A 16,099-nucleotide genomic window follows, 5' to 3' on the forward strand; every position below is an offset into this window, starting at 1 on the left:
CCGCTTAAAATCGGTTTAATGGAAATATCTCGTTCACTTTACAAGCAATCCAAAAACTCTCTGCTTATCCCGTGAATCTATGTTGTGGGGTGTTTTGTGATTTTTAGGTGAATTTTGGGTATATTTGGGAGGAGATAGTTTTTTTTAGAAGGATTGGTAAAATTATAAGAAATAAGAAATACTGAAGATTTAGTGAAGTTTTAAAATTAGAATTTGTAATTAACAATTAATAGACGGATACCAAGTTAGTCCACTAAAAACCTGGGGTGCTCTTGCGTGGGTATCAACTGTCTGTTGGTGTTTCAAAAATCATTTTCTTTCTTTTATCTCTTCTTTAAACCTCTTAAAATTCCATTCAAATTCACGTTTACCCCCACCTTAAGCCGGCGACACACCTCGCGATTTTATTCGCCGATCGCGGCGAATTTAATCGCCAGCGAAAATCGCAAGCGATTTTCGCCACCGATTGATGCGGACAAGCTTGGCGATTATTTTCGCCGAACGCAGCGATGTGGCACTTCGAGCTGGTTCCCTGGCTCCATCTTATCTACCATTTTGAAAAGTAATATGATAAAATAGCCCATCCTGATTAATGGGCGATTCGCAGCGATGAGCTTAGAAAATCGCGGGAACGGGCACACTTGGCGAATGCCGGCGAATTTAATCGCCGATATCTGAACCGGGCACACCTTGCGATTCTCGCCGATCGCTGCGATTGGCGTGTAAAATCGCCAGGTGTGTCGCCAGCTTTACTCTTGAAATCGCATACCTAATTTTAGTTTCCCTTGACAATGGCGCCAAGATGTCGCCGAAACGTAGGACTTTTCTATCGTTAGTTTTTGCCTGTATATGTTTATCTAAATCATTGTTGATTTCTACTACAAATGACCAATAATAAAAGAGTTCTTGTAACGATTGGTCTTGAACACCGGAATTATAAAACGATTCTTGCTCCTAAGATTGTGGGATGAAAGGGCAGGTGGAGGCAGCAAATTTGAGAGTTTGTGGTTTCTTGATGAAGGTATAGAGTTAAAAAGGTTGTTCGAAAGAAAGTCAAATCAGGCATACAATGTTGGTAGATCTGCCTACTTTAGTGCTTCGTTGTAACTGCAATCAGGAAAAAAAATCTTTAACGCACGCATGTAAGGTATCAAAACAAACAGGATTGAACTATATTAGTTGCCCCCAAGGCTCAGTTAAACACAGACAGCCATGCAGCGCGATAATAAGAGATTTGAATATAAATAGGATGGAAGCAATTCAGTCTGCGACAGAGCCCATCACTTCCGCACAGCCATGGCCGGAGAGGATGCAGAGAAACTACAAGCACTAAACTACATATGTAACCTTGGAGACAACGTTGGCAATGGTTGGGGAGGCACAGTAAAAAACTGGTTTCAATGGCACGCTCGGGATCGTATAGTCGTGTGGAAAGATCAAGATGGGAAAATTATTGATGCAACAATTGATCTACAGAATAAAATGTGCCCTCAGTATAGTTACATGGGCGCCCATCTCTGGACGGATGAATGTCGGCGATGGCATATTTGTAAACGGTTTTTGGAAGGAAATTGCAACGGTAAATGCCGTCGTTCCCACGACTTCTTTGACAAAGATAACAGGGCAACGGCAGCAAGTTTTGGACTCGAGAAATTTTCAAACGAACTTATCAGACGAATTGTTAGTTACAGCTTCCCGCAAGTTTGTCTGTTGTATGTAAAAGCCACATGCCCAAGCGATGATTGCCCGCACCTTCATATCTGTTCCAGTGTGGTTCAGCATACTACTTGTGATTGTCCCCTGGTTCATAACAATGTTGATCTGAACTCGCATAACAAGAAAATTCTAGAAAGACACGGCCTTGTTTCCAAATCTTCTAAAAGGATCGCTTACTATGCGCAATGCAATATTTTGGTTCCCCTTGAGCAAAGATCTTTTGAAAGGAACAAAGATCCCTTTCAAACTGCGGAAAGTGAGGAGGATAGAGAAGAGATGTCTTAAAGAAGTGCAAGTCGAAAGAGCAAAGTAACGTCCCAAGAGTCCAGCAGCATTTCCAAAATTCCCTTTGAAGCAGAAGGGCAGATTATTTCCAGAAGGGTAGATCTTTCTTCAAGTGCGGAAGAAAGGAAAGATTCACAAGGCAAGGACATCCAACAAGGCCTTGTTTCCAAATCTTCCACAAGGATCGCTTACTATGCGCAATGCAATATTTTGGTTCCCCTTGAGCAAAGATCTTTTGAAAGGAACAAAGATCCCTTTCAAACAGGTGCAAACGAAATGCCCTCGGAGAACAAAACTTTGTTTTCAAACAATCATCGGGAAACTCGGAAACAAACGGGGTTGCCTCCCAGTAGTTCAGTTGTAAATGTAAATGATGTACCCAGCCATCCAGATCTTTCTTCAAGTGCGCAAGAGAAAAAAAATTTACCTCAGGGATGTCAGAAAGAGAAGCTACCATTAAGGGATTCACAAGGCAAGGACACCCAACAACATGAGAGGAGAGGAAAAATAGACTGAATTTCGCCTTCATATCTTATTTTTAAAAATTGTGCCACAAACGATTGGGTTCGTAGTATCTAAGGGCGTAGTGCGCATGACCACATCCTTAAAAACGGACTAATGTATAGTTGCATTGTTTGCGCATCATCACGTTAAAATATTTACAAAATGCCTAACTGGCACGCTTCCTTATACCTAAGTATTAAGACAAGAGGAACTAAAGTGTTGATACTCTGTATGCTTCTTTTTTTACTAACTTTTCCCTGCATTTGATTTAAGTAATCGCGACTGGTGTCCTATGACCTCAGGTAAGAAATATAAACGTGTCAAGTTGGAGCCAAATTCTGATGAATTTAAAGGCGTTGAGACGTTGTTCAGAGAAACGGTGACAGAGGCAGGAGCCATTATTACCAGTGTAGAGAGAGTTCAGAATCCTTTCATGTGGGAGAAGTACAGCAGGTAAATTATTTCCTTTGTCTGCCAATTAACGTTCAAAAAAAATAACTAAGATTAAACCGGCATTTTACCAAAACCTTCCCAGACTGGAAGCGTACCGAATTGACGTTCACTTAAAATGGTGCGAATTCCTACTTATAATCGATTTTCTTCATTGTCACTAGTTTTCGCGAATAAATTTAATCAGCATCAAAGAAACTTGCCCCTCGCATTTGACTACCCTGAAGAAACGACAAACTTATCATGGCTCTGCACTCTACCTAATGTCCTTTAACATCAAGGGTTTGGCAGTCTCCCGGGAATACTGAACAATGTTGCCGACCAACTGACTGACTGACTGGCTGCTTGATTTCTTGATTGATCGGTATATTGCCTGGTTCCTTTCACGTCGGGAGAGTCGCAAGGGAAGTGGGGAGAGCTGGTGCTTAAAACTTAAGTTACCTTTCTGTTGTCCATTCCTATGTTAGTTGCTTCATCGGGATCCACCTTGATTTGCAGAATCGCTTGAAAGTAGCTACTAAATAACGAAAAACAAACGGTGATGTTGTAATTAATACGTTGCAAGTTTAGCTACAGTTGGAAGTAAGAATGGGTCTGGTAAACTGAAAGTATCGAAGTTGTTAGTTCCGGAACCAGTTCTTGGGTAAATGAAGTCGGAAAACAAAAACATTTCGACTATTTACCGAAAACCCAAAATAATGTTTGCTTTCGGAACTAGATTGAGACTAACATATTTGTTTCAAGAACACGAAATACCTGCAGCTAACTATGAGCCGATTGAATAGCCTAAGACTGAGCATAACAACCTTCTCTAAACCAACCCCATTATACGTCTCACCTCTTTGGCTTTAATCCCTCTTTTTGACTTCAAGGAAACGAAAATATATGGTGAACTTTCGTCCGAGTCAGTGCAGCCCACAAGATGCAGCGAATGAAAAGCAATTGTTCCATGGAACTAACCCAGATGTAGTAGACGCCATTTGCAAACAGAACTTTGATTGGCGTTTAAATGGCCAAAGTGGTACTAAATACGGCAAAGGACGTTACTTCGCAGTTGAAGCATCTTCAAGCTATTGCTACGCTAATGTACGGGATGCTGAAGAGTGTTATGTCATGTTCTTGGCGAGAGTTTTGGTTGGTTTGTACATTAAAGGGCAAAGTACCCTTCAAAGACCACCACCAAAAGATCCCACAAATCCCGAGAGCGATCTATACGACTCGTGTGTGGATAACACACACAATCCAAAGTTCTTTGTCGTCTTTGATATGGATCAGTGTTACCCAGAGTACATTATCAAGTTCTTAAAAGTAGGCAATAGTTTCCTACACACCAGGGGCGGAAATTTCCACAACGTACCACCCCCCTTAACGTCGCAACTTCAAGCCACACAAACTGGCTATTCCCAGGGGAAATCAGCCCATTTTAAGGCGTCCAATCTTAATCTGAGTTCGAAAAGAGCATACGTCACCTCAGCTCCAAATATGCAAAGCCATACGAACCCAGCCAAGCCCAGACAACCCACAAAACCTGGCAATTCTCAAGGAACATCGTCTCATCCTAAGAGGTACAATTCAAATTTGAATACTAATAAAAGACTGGCTGTCTCAACTCCAAATATTCAAAGCTTTACGAGGTCAGCCACGCCGATAGCACCCACAGAAACTGGCGATTCTCCAGGGATGTCGAGATCAGGGGCATCCGTTCAAAATTTGTCTTCTAATAAAGACTACTCCAACTCAACTACAAATCATCAAAGGATAAAGGAAAACAAATCCAGGTGCTTGACCCAATAATTGCATAAAACGTCTTTGTTTGAGGATGACGCATTTAATTTTTTTTAAAAAGATATGTTACGTGGCGAATATAATAATAATAATAATAATAATAATAATAATTCATTTCTAACACATTGCATTAAAATCTTAATGCTCTTACAATGTACAACAATTTAACGAATAAAAGTACAGTCAGTTGCCCTATTACCGGACGCTTTTTGCAAATACAGTCAAACCTGTATTAAGCGGACCAAATATTATATAATTAAGCGGACACCCTCTATTAAGCGGATAGCTGCAGCACTAGTCTTATTTTTCTTCCCCACATTTACTGTAAAAAGAACCTGTATTGAACGGACACCTATATTAAGCGGACGCGGATACCTTAAACTTGACTTTTATGGTGATTTCTATTGTTAAAACCCTGTATTAAACGGACACTGCAAAAAGGATGTACGTTTTTTGTCCACGTTTTAACAGATCGGTCATTTAACTTTGCCGACAAAAGAGTTGTCACATCTCTGTAGAATTAACTCCAGCAAAGTGAGTACACGTGGATAGCGACTCGGGCGAAGAGCATGAACTAGCCGCAAAAAAGGCCTGCCTTAAAATCTGACCGTGGAGTTTAAAAATTGACAGATATGTTACTGAAGTATTCTCGCTATCACAGAAGGGACGACCTATCACTGGCCATCGGTAAAGTTAATGACCTACTTCAAATCAGTAGGCTTTGGAAACTAAAGCAGCCACGAATTAACGCTTTGTTTTGTATTTTTCGCTTAGAGTTTACTGTTGTAGTCTACTTGTACAAAATATTCTTGCCAGCCTAGTGCACGAACCAAAGAAACGCAACATTTTATAATTCCATATTGTTTGTACAGAACTTTTAGTCTTGTTTTGATTGTGTGAACCTTTACTTAATTGGATCAATATAGACACTGTTACGCTTTACATCTTCTAATATTAAAAAAAAATGATCACATATACTTGCCATTGCTTATGGGAATAAGGCATTCCACAGTTATCGTATACGTTCACGAGAATGGTATTTGGCCCTTTCAAGGCCTTTAAATACTGAGGAATGTTAATATGACCCTTTTAATACAAATTCTAAGGGAACCTGTTTTCAGCGGACAACCTGTATTAAGCGGACACTTGAAAGGGTCCCGAGGGTATCCGCTTAACACAGGTTTGACTGTACCGTTATATCTTACCTCAAAACAGCTTTCACGAGCTAAAATTTCCCCACTATGTAGTGTCAACTGTCTGTAATTAGGCCTTGAAGTTTCATCGCCAGATCCCCCTTAGTTTCGTCGAAATATTGAAAAGAATTGGTCAAATTGGGCGCCCTAATTCCGGACAGGTTGCCCTATTTCCAGACGATCGAATTGAGATAAATATTTGCCTTTTTTTAGAAATATTCCTCACTATCGTGCAAAATAACTCCCATAAAAGATAAATAAAAATCAATCCTTTTAGAAAAGTACCTTTTCTCCGAATTTCAAAGCATTCTCATCTCTTTCACATTTATCGAAAAAGTCCATAGGGTATAAACCACTCGAGCCCAGTGACAAATTTGTAAAGATGAGAAAGTCTGGTGACTGACTCAGTCGACACTGGGCCGGACTAGAAAACAACACACATAAAACACGCAATATTTTTCAAGTTTAAATGATCTTTATTTGCAAAACACTTCTCTCGACCATTTCTTTCAAGGCAGCGCTGACCCTATCTCGGACTCTACTCCAATTGCAGCCTTCCTTTACTGTAATAATGTAGTCACATTACCACTGAATTGAATCCACATCAGGGGAACTCAAAAGCTCCCAAAAGCACGACGACAATCCTCGTGGAACCCGTCCAATAGGAAGCCCAGCTATGGTTGCCACAGTTTCGCCACGCTTAATATCGGTGACAACAGCCCTCATCTCCGGTGGTATAGATTCGATTTCAGGAACCCAAATCAAGCACGCAGTTGGATAGTACTTATTACCATATTCTTAAGTTACTTTGAGGGAGAACGATGGCGGAGGGCGGATCTAAAAGTCATTAGAGCCTTTTACAACGGCGTTTGAAATGACAACCCTTATCATGTCAATTTGGATAGGAAATACTGAAAATGAAATATATATTTATGTTTGAGTATTTTGTAAGGGTACTGTAGTACATAGTCATTGTAAGATATTCACCCTAGCCCATGATAAAGAGACAACTCGCTTAAAAAGAAAATTTAATTTGAATGCGCTTAGTACGGATTGATCTACCAACTAGATACAACTGTCTGTAAGAACTTGTACGTTGCAAGCTGTACAAAATGTTTTCAGCGGAACACGCTAAACATGAAGCGTGTAAATCGGCGGTAATCGAACTCAACTTTTACGTGAGAAAATAATATCACAATCTTCTTCCCTTGCAAAATACAAGGAAATAATTACAACGTTTGGATTCGTTTACACCTCTATTTAGAGTTTACTGTTTCTTCAACTTGATTAAGTTTTAATTACAGTCATGACAAAAGAATTTATCCCCATTATGAATTTGGCTTGTGTTGACGCCAAATGGAATGCACTCAACGTGCATCCAATATTTGCTTTCCACGCACATGACCCACGGCATGTTTTCGCCATTACCTTCATCGTATTCGGTAAGACAAACTTTACAATTGTTTTCAGAAATGTCATTGTACTCAAAGAGTAAATCTTTTCTCCACTGTTTCCCTTTGCGTTGGCTAACCTTTCTCTTCTTAGTCTTCTTAGTTGATGCAGACTTTTCTTTTTCACGGTTCTTTTCTTCCTTTTTTCTTTTGTTTTCCTCTTGTTCTTTCCTTTTTGCTTCCTTTTTGTCCTCCTTTCTCGAATTTTCTTCTCCTTTGCGGCAAGTTCTCTTGCTTTTTTCAATTTTTCGTCTCGCATGATTCTGAGAGACTTCGCTGTTCATAAAATTTGGCAGAGACCTCTTCTTTTTCTTCGCTGAGTTATTTTCAGGAAGAGATTGATATGTTAAAAGTTCCTGAAGCACAGGAGACACTTCTGTCGCTGGACCTGAAGGGTAGTATTGGGTGTCTGAAAACACAGGTGTCGGACGCGAGCTCAGAAGTGCGGAATTCTCTGCTGATACACCTTGTATACCCTGGAGTTGTGGTGCTGAGTACACATCTGGGAGATTCACGCATGGCTTAAATGAAACAGTGTACAGCTTTTTCCATATTTCATAGGTAGTATAGGGCTGTCGGGCAAATCGTATCCCTCGTTTAAGCGGCGTCTGTACTTTACCCTGACTGGACTTTGGAGTTCGGATTCAAGGACCAAAAATGCTGCTGACATCGGACCGTCTGACTGCTGTATAGGACGTTCGAGGTGGGTGAAGAGGGCACCTTGCTGTTGCAATGGAGACGTCATTGCGCCTAAGGGCACAGCTTGTTGTGTAACCGGTAGTGGATTTATTACGCCTAAGGGCACAGTTTGTTGGGTAACCAGAGGAGTATAACTGAATAATGACGTCAAGGTAAGAGCCGCCTCTTCAGCCGTGTAAACAGAGGGGGCTATTTGCGGTCCTGCTGGCGCTGAAATGGTGGATACGCCGGCACACACCACAGAGGGCCTGACCTGGTCATGAGAAATTTAGAGGCGGTTTATAGGATACACCCCTGATTTTCTGAACGCCTCCACAAGAATTGATTGGCGCATGGCGTCTTCCCAAGTTTTCTTAAAGATAGAAGAAAAGTTGTTCTTCGTTATGTCGGTATTGGGGTTTTCCAGAGAGTAACGCCTTCCGTTCTTGTACCCGGACTGCTTCATTGCCCCAAACAAACCAACGTCAGCAGGTTGGACAAGGTTAGTGGCATTTTTAAGCAGCACGTATACGTAGACACCATTTCTAGTCGCCAGCTCAAACGTGTCTAGGTCGATGTGTGTCCGCGCGCTATCAACACAACGGACCTCGCGGGTGGTAAATTGGGAATAAAATCTTTGCCTAACCACATGTAAAAGGTAGCTGTATCCATGTAACCTTTCTCGGTCAAAGAATAGCAGCTACCTGGAACTCCGCCCTCCAAAAGATTGTAATGGTTAGGAATGCGTTTCCCGGGATAGAGGATATATGGAGGGATGCATTGCCCACATGCATCGAAACAAGGTAACACAGTTATATGTTCCATTGTTCCAGTTATGACTCCATAGGGCTGTTGTTTAGTGCTGGCTGGGCCCATCACCTTTCCGGCTCTCCCCTGCAGGTCGAATCCAGTTTCGTCACAGTTCCAAATTTGGCCGGGACAGTCTATAACAATAACTCCTGCATCCTGTATAAACTTCTCATAATTGGCAAACCATTCATCAAGATCTTTAGGTGAAATTTTGGCACGCTTTTTGTGGAGAGGGCGCGCACTTCTCAATCTCACTTTTGGGTTTCTCTTAAAAAAGTCCCTGTACCACTTGTTGCCTGGCTTGTTACCTGTAAATTTAGTCTCGCGCTTATCTTTCTCGATAAATGTTTGACGCTGTCTAAAAAATTCATCTTTAGTTACGCCAAAACCACGCTTGGAACTTTCTACGAGCCATTCGTCAAACCGATCTTCTTCAGTCTGAGCTAGCACAGTACGAGGTTCTGTTCTTTTGCTCTTTGCTTTCCCACATAACCTGTCCTACAGAGTGGATCTTGGAACTCCCCACTTTTTGGCGGCTTTTCTCACACTCAAACCTCGTTCATTTTTGTCTCCTATGGCATTTAAATAAACCTTTTCTTTGTCGAGTTCCTCCATTTCAGACCTACAGAATTTAACAATTAATTTCAGTCAAGAAGACCACAAATGCAGGGGTTTGGCAATATTTGTCTGTTTTGTGGTCACAATGATAATTTTGGATAAACGTATATGGCTTTTGATACGCTTTGATCCCCTCCCCTCCCCTACGCGCTCAGTGAAATCGACTTTCAGTTGGCTTCGCTTGACCTGTGGCCTACGCGCCTGAAGTTCTTTCCCCGCGCTTTTAACATTAATTTCTTAACAGTGTAGAGTTTGTTACAACTCAAAAGTTAACCAGGGGCACCCAATGGATCGTTTCGGTAAAGTATCTGTTCGGAAGGTCGTTAATCCCCCTCAATTTTCTAAAGGGAATTTTGACCTCGAACTTTCGTGATATGGGAAATTTAAGGCCTGTTGTTTTCACTCACTCACTCACTCACTCATGCCCATATGCCGGCTTGGCATGTAGGGCAGCAACAAAATTAAGCCACTCCTGTCTGTCCCGGGCCAGCCTCTGAATGGTTCCCCAGGTATGATGTAAGGTCTTCAGTTCTGCTTCCACAGTCCGACGCCAGGTGATCTTGGGTCATCCTCGCCTGCGTCTCCCCTCTGGTGTCCAGTGAAGGGCTGTTGTTTTCGGATTGATAAAAATGTCGTTTTGGGTACCGAAAAAAAGGGTTAGCTAAGATTTTCGGAAAGGAAATAAGACCTAAGGTTTTCGGGAAATGGACAAACGATAACCTAGTAATTTCGAAAAGACTCAAGTTCCCCTAGAATGACCGGACAGATAAAAATATTATAGCGCGGCCTAAAATGAACCTACTTGGCTTTAAAGGCACTCCAGATAGCCTAAAATAGCGTTTTAAAGGATCTGAAAGCAAACTGTCGTTGGGTGCCCCTGGTTAACAAGAGAGGACATGGAAATAGGTGCTGTTATTAGTAGCAAAATAAATCTGTCCAATATAGTTGTTTCTTTAACTTATAGGTTTAAAATATTACCGCAATGATTGGTAAATAAACTTTAAGTTTATAAATAATTCTTCAGTCGCTGGAAACGATGAAAAGCCAAGTAAGATTAATCAAAACCAAAACAGGTATGCTCAATTTATGACAACGATTTATGAAAACGTCTTGTTTTTTTATTACTATTCGCTGAAAGTGCTTCTAAATAAAAGACTAGTTTGCTATTACTATGTGTCCGGAAATAGGTACACGTCGCAAAAAATGCTGTGAAAATCTTTTGTTGTCGTGCTTGGAAATATGAAACCGCCGACGGAAAGTTCTTATATGATGAACAAATTAGTCCTTTTAGCTATTCTTATGTCCAAAAAATAATATTTCTTTCGCGCATTTTGCGAGAACAGACTGCTTAATTGAAAAGATGTAATTCGACGCGCGATGAAAATCAAATTAAGCAGAAACAAATTTTACCTACCTCCACGAGATCTTGAATCTTCCCGCTTCAACAAAGGAGGATTTTACTATCTTCCCATCGTACCTTGCGCCAATTTCGGTAAAATGGCTTCCGGTCAGTGAGAGGAATGCGCGTGTTTGAGGCCAAGTTTGAGCTGGATTTCTTCGTATCACAAATGATCCATGGTGAGTAATTTATCTTTATTTATTTCATTTACATTCAAATAAGGGAAAGGAATATTTTTCAGAGAGAGATATTCTTCAAAACAGCAATACTTTGCGTATTGTTCGAGGCTTGTCAACCATGACTGTTGTTATTGAATATGCATGACCTATTTTGAATGCGTTATTTCGGAACTTAGACGACGAGTCAATAGGATTATAATATTCAAATATTAGCTTTTATATTTCAAAGTTTCACTGGGAACTGATCGACTCCTATTGACTCCACGTTTTCAACAAAAATTTTTAAGTTGAATGTGAGGGATTTTTGGCGCAATTTGTGTCATGATTCGACCTGTATTTATTGCTTGGGACTCATGTTCCAAGCTCCTAGTATTCGAGATTTTCTTTACATGTCTTCACCTCATGTATTTCGTTTTATTGTAGGAGCCATTACCCTCAAGTCAACATCTGAAGAGGTCGCCGAGAAAAACACGAAACGTGCTTCAAGCGATCGAACTCACTGACTCACTGTTTGCGGCGTGTTCAGCTCATCTGGAAAGTTCACGTGCCCGAGAAGCATCTTATACTCTATAAATGCAGCATTTCCGAAGACTGTCTGATATCGACGGCTAAATTCACGCAATTCAAGTAAATAACACTCGATTTCTCGAAAACCTTGAGTTGCCGCGTTACTATCTCGACGGCGTGCATTGAGAAATGAAATTCACGTGGGGCCAGCCGTTTGATAACATAGTTGCTACGCGGTGCATGCCGGGAAGATAGTAATATCCTCCTTTCGCTTCAACGGAGCGTTACTCGAACACGAAAAGAACAAACGAAAGCAGACTAGTCGATAAGTCTTCGGAACGTATCGATCGGATTCCGATTATTGATACGACGAAATGCGGATTCGTCAAGTCGAAGTGTTCGGTAATAGGGGCGTCCGGGCAATAGGGCAACTGACTGTAGATAAAATAGATTAATCACATACATAGAATGACAAAATACTAAAGTTCATTATTATATAAAAACGTTTCGAGGCTAACTTTAAAATCTCAACAGATCGATGGGGCGCTCTGCACATCAAGAAGGAGAGTGTTCCATAGCGCTGGTGCACAAAATGAAAAAGCGCGACCCCCATAATTCTTAGTCCTGAACATTGGTCTGTGCAGTCTCATGTGGTCATTACCGTTTGAACTAAGGAGCCTTAGCGGTTGATGAAGATTAGTTAGGTCCGCCAATTATCTGGTGGCTAAACCAAATAAAAATTTATAGGTAATGAGTACAATCTTAAAAAGTAAAACGCTTGGGCACGGGCAGCCAGTGAAACTTACGGAGAATTAGCGTGATGTGATCCACTTTCCTTTTTTTGTAACGAGTCGAGCGGCCGAGTTCTAAACACGTTGGAGTTTCGAGATTTCTATATCCGGGAGACCATACAAGAGACTGTTACAACAGTCCAGTTTAGACGACTCAAAGGCGTGAATCAGTTTTTCCGTGCCAGGTTGTAAAACATTACAACGGCCTTCGTAGGCTCGATTTCTGTCATTCTCTTGGGCCTGGCACTTCCTTCAGTGAGAGGGGGGGTAGGAGGATTGCGGGCTCCTTTCCCTGAACAGAAGCTGGTAGTCTAGCCTATATTCTCGCTGATATTATTATTTATCTCTTAAAAACTGGAATTCACTCAGAAACTGTAAACTGACATCATCCCTAAAAAGACCATAGAGGATCTAGTTCACTTGCGAAAAAGAATAAAAGCCACCTCAAACGATGCAGTTTAAAGTAACAATATTACGAACATTTGAATGGCTAGAAACTGCCAATGATATTTACCCCCTTAAAGTAACTGAAAAAGAACGGTTATGTGACAAATAGATGTATACATTTTCCCATGCAGAAGTGAGAACCCAAGGTTATTGACCTGTGCCTTTAGAGTTCCAAAAAGCGGAGTACATAACGATTAGATAATCATGTAATTTTGTAACAAATTACATAATTTAATTATGTAACAAATAAATGTATACATTTTCTTATGCATAAGTGAGAACCCAAGGGCCTGACCCTCTGCTTGACAGTCATTCAAACTTCCAATAAAAGAATTCAGTTTTGTACCTCACGGTTAAGCAGCTATATCAAACTGCATGGGAGTTCAATAGTAAGACAAAGAGAAAACATACAAAACACCAGCAAAACTATCGAAATTTATAGAAATAGCTTCCTTTATATAACTAATATTATTTGTAACTTGTTGGCAATAGCTCAGGTATTATTCAATGTGGCATGCATTGTAGCCCTTGCGTTTGCTTGTTGATAAAACGCTTGTATTTTTACGTTGTCTCTCTTATTGACGACTGCCTTCTATCGGTATTTTCAGTTTACCTGTCCTCCTTTTGCATTTTCATTCGATGTAGTTTGTACTTATCTATAGGATTTTGCGCTCTTTTATCAAAAACATAACTGACGAATCAAATCATTTCTAAAAGAATTGCTCATGAAAAACAAAAAGTGGAGTAGAAGTGAGGCTGGAGTTGATTCTGTTTTGATGGAAAGCTGAGTGCTTTTCATATGAAAAAGACATCATTTTCATATGAAAAGCTTGATTTTTGTTATTTTCTCGAATTTGAGAGCAGAATGGAGGGAACCACTTGCTCGATTACTTTGGTTATTTTCACGACGTTTTGAACAGAAGGGAGTGAAACCTCCTTCTTTAGTTTTGGCTATTTTCAATAATTAGGGTCCAGAAAGGTGTGAGCTTAATGCTCAATTGTTGGCTATTTTAACGGATTTGAGACCAGAAAGGTGCGAATTTTTTGCTCAATGTGTGGCTATTTTATAGAATTTGAGAACAGAAGGAAGTAAACTTACTGTTCATTCTTTAGTCATTTTCACGAATTTCAGACGAAAAAGAAGTGTGAATAATGCTCGATTTTTGGCTATTTTCACGGTTTTGAGACCACAGGGGAGTAAACCACCTACTCCATTTTTGGTTATTTTGTCGTATTTAAGACTAGAAAGGAGTGATCCTCCAAATAACCATAAAGGAGGGAAGTTGTTGCACGATTTTGGCGATTTACACGAATTTGAGACCAGAAAGGAGTCTACTTGTTTGTCGATTTTTGGTTATTTTCTCGAATTTGAGACCAGGAAGGACTGAATTCATTCCTCGGTTTGGGCTATTTTGACGAATTTGAGTCCAGGAAGGACTGAACTCATTGCTCAGATGTTTGGCCATTTTGAAGAATTCGACACTAAAAAGAAGACTTTTCCCTGATTTTTGCTCAAGCATTTGACATAATAAAGGAGCGATCGTTTTGCTCGATTTTTGGCTTTTTTAAAGAATTTGAGACCGGAAACGCGTTAACAAATTGCTACATTTTTCGTTATTTTCTTGAATTTGAGACCAAACTCGTTGCTCGGTTTCCCCTATAAGTAAAAGACTCGCAAAGAGTGAACTTTCTTTTCGATTTTTGGCAGTTTCCACGTATTTGAGACCCGAAAGTAGTGAGCTTATTCCTCGGGTTTTGGCTATTTCCACGAATTTTGAGACCAGAAAGGAAGCACTGTATTGCTCAATTTTTGGCTATTTTCACAAATTTGTGACCAGAAAAGGGGAAAGTTGTTGCTCTATTTTTGGCCATTTTCATGAACTTTAACCAGAGAGGAGTACACCTCGTGCTCGAATATCATTTATTTATTTTAGAACAAAAACTTATTTCTCTATTTTCTGATATTTGACAGATTTTAGACAAGAAATGGAGAACAAGAAATGCTCGCTTTTCAGCTATTTTCACAAATTTGTCACCGGAAAGAAAAAGAAACTTATGCTCGATTTTGAGCTTTTTCTTGCGGAATTTGTGACCTGAAAGGAAGGAAATTATTTCTCGAGTTTTCGCTATTTTGAAGAGTTTGATACTTGAAACGAATGACGTTATTGCTAAATTTTTGCCTATTTTGAAGGATGTCAAACAAGAGAGAAGTGCTCAATTTTTAGCCATTTTAACGAATTTGAGACTCGAAAGGAGTAAACTTGTTGGCCAGTTCTTCTCGAAACGCTTTTCTTTACTTCTGATCTGCTTTTGTTTACTTCTGTTCGCATACTGAAAGCTTAGTTTACTGATTCCGCCCAACCATCCGGGTGGTGTTGCGCTTATATAGGCAAATAACAATAGTTTGGTGACAAACCAATCAAAAACGAGTGGCGTCATCACATATTAACCAACAGGAAAGAAGCAACAGAAATAATTAATGTGAAGAACTTGACATGATTAAAATAGATTAAATTAAGTCACTAAACAATAGAAAATGAATGTTTACGTACAAAAACCAACAATAATGGAGAAAATATTCGCGTTTGCTAAACTCTGCCACCAGATAAGAAAAGAAATAGATTCGCGTGATATATTTATGATTTTTAAAGACCTATTGAGCTATTTCAAGACGAATTCAACCACGGATTTCGGGAAATAGACCTAAAATAACGTTTAGTTCAGTTTTCGTAAGTAGGTTTCTTGGCAAATTTGGTTTGCTGGTGCGTTGCGGTAATTGCAAATTGTGTTCAATGTAAAGTCAACCACCTTTCGGGTGGACTCTTCAAAAACACAAAATTATGTGTTAGATTCCCGTATGAAGCTTAAAGGATCGCGTGCTTATAATTTCTGTAACGATATAAAACTTTTGTTCTATAATTCTGTCGGTAACGTACGCCAACCTTGAAATCGTTGTAATTCGTTGACTGAAACCGTCAATCACAGAATTTAGAAAGATCTTTATAGATCTACTACCATTCCAGTGAAGATTACTGAAAATCAGTTTGCTGTATTATTATATTTAGACGGTTTTCATACCAGAAAGGAGTGAACTTATTACTAGATTGTTGTCTTTTTGCTTTAAGAATTTTAGACCAGAACGGAGTGAAGTGATTGCTCGATGTTTGCCTATTTTCGCGTATATGAGACTTGAAAGGAGTGAACTCGTTGCTCGACTTTTTGCTTTTTTGAACAACTTGACACTAGAAAGGGGTGAACTTTATAATCAATTTTTAGTTCTTTTTAC

The 16,099-nt window shown here is 39.9% G+C and overlaps 1 pseudogene; it reads right to left on the bottom strand.

Moving 5' to 3' along the window:
• Positions 1–6,276: 6,276 nt before the first annotated feature.
• On the bottom strand, positions 6,277–9,758 carry LOC146464373 (uncharacterized; annotated as a pseudogene).
• Between the last annotated feature and the right edge of the window lie 6,341 nt (positions 9,759–16,099).

The sequence above is a fragment of the Pavona decussata genome, unplaced genomic scaffold (assembly GCF_977016875.1).
Source record: "Pavona decussata unplaced genomic scaffold, jaPavDecu1.1 SCAFFOLD_164, whole genome shotgun sequence".
NCBI classification, from domain to species: Eukaryota; Metazoa; Cnidaria; class Anthozoa; order Scleractinia; family Agariciidae; genus Pavona; species Pavona decussata.